The sequence below is a fragment of the Physella acuta genome, unplaced genomic scaffold, assembly GCF_028476545.2.
Source record: "Physella acuta isolate Inbredline_101_S28 unplaced genomic scaffold, ASM2847654v3 ptg000071l, whole genome shotgun sequence".
Lineage (NCBI taxonomy): Eukaryota > Metazoa > Mollusca > Gastropoda > Physidae > Physella > Physella acuta.
In genome coordinates, this window is record NW_026731591.1 from 302563 (window position 1) to 304137 (window position 1575).

At 35.9% G+C, this 1575-nt stretch overlaps 1 non-coding gene across 1 annotated transcript; it reads left to right on the forward strand.

Moving 5' to 3' along the window:
* The first annotated feature begins 554 nt into the window (after positions 1–554).
* On the forward strand, positions 555–627 carry Trnat-ugu (transfer RNA threonine (anticodon UGU)). The gene has a single exon. It is a non-coding gene; the product is annotated as a tRNA-Thr (tRNA).
* Positions 628–1575: the final 948 nt, after the last annotated feature.

Consider the following 1575-nt stretch of genomic DNA (forward strand, 5'->3'; position numbering starts at 1 on the left):
CTAAACACCCAGAAAAAGTGTTAAATATGTAAATGTGAAGAAAAAAAGCAGAAAGGGGGAAAAACTCAAGGCAATAGTTTACAATGAATAATAAATATCAAAGTATATATATATATATATATATATATATATATATATATATATATATATATATATATATATATATATATATATATATATTATTATATTTATTTATTTATTTATTTATTTATTTATTTATAATGCTGGAAAAAAATTACCCCCCCCCCCCCATAAGACGATCCTGGCTACGCCACAGTATTATGTTACTAAAACGTGTCACGCACCATGACACACATAGGTCACCAGTCACAGGTTTATGTACAACAGGAGACGAGTAGACAATACAGTGACTAGGATGTTTACAAAGACTGACGTGTACAGTGATATAGGGGATCAATCCACACAAATGTTGAAGTTTAGACCCTCGAGCCCCACCTTTATGATCCCACTTTATCCCCTCGCCAGGCTTTAATCCACGGATTAAAACACAAGAACGGAGGATTTAAAGTAAGTATAAATAACCGTAATCGCCCGCCTCCATAGCTCAGTGGCTAGAGCATTGGTCTTGTAAACCAGGGGTCGTGAGTTCAATCCTCACTGGGGGCTGTATATTTTTTTAAGCGATTCGCTGCTCCAACTTTAAAAAAAAAATCTGCTAGTTACCACATAGTCTACGCGCTTGGGGCTAAAGCCTAGACGCTACAGAGGTCCGTGTTTGAGCAAATGTGACCACGCCGCCCTCGAGACCAGTCGCCCATTTCAGGCTACTCTGACTGAGTTAAAACTTTGCTGCTGTGTTCATTACTCTATGTTAACCTTCATGTATTAAAAGTTAAACCAGTGTTTAACTTTTGCACTAAGTTAATTATTGACTCATAATTTTAAACCATTTCACTTGGCCGAATATGATGAGTGTTTTAATTATGTTTAGGATTTTTTTTTTTTACCGTTTAATATTTTTAAGAGTTTTGTAAATGAAATAATATAATTCGTAATATTTGTGCATGGAACAGGAGAGCCGCAACTTGAAATCAAATGAGCCGCATACGGCTCGCGAGCAGCAGGTGACCAATCCCTGTTTTAGTTGAATATATATATACGAGCCGGCCCGCGGCATAACATACGCCGCTATTTAGTTGTTTCTAATTTTCAATAATTCATAATTTGTGAATTCGACAGTACCAACGCTGACACTGAAAATATTTCTTTCAAACACTATAAGTAGCTCGTTAAGGACCATAACTCCCCCCCCCCTTCCCCCCCTACGTTTAAAATCGTTAGAGTGAACACAGCTCACTAAAACCATGTAGGGGTGGGGAGGTAGGTAGAGCGTTTGCAGCTTGTTTTCTAACGGCTCGAAGAAGAGAATTATATATATAGATCCCTTTTGTAATGGGAGCCAAAAAATAGAAATTAAACGAGGAGCATTACACTTTAAACGAAATTAAACTATATTTATATAATGATTCTTTAAAAAAAAGGTAAAGTGTCCAGCTCCTAATTTAAAATAAGATACAAGTTGTACTTTTTAGAGAAAATCTAATACTAAACACA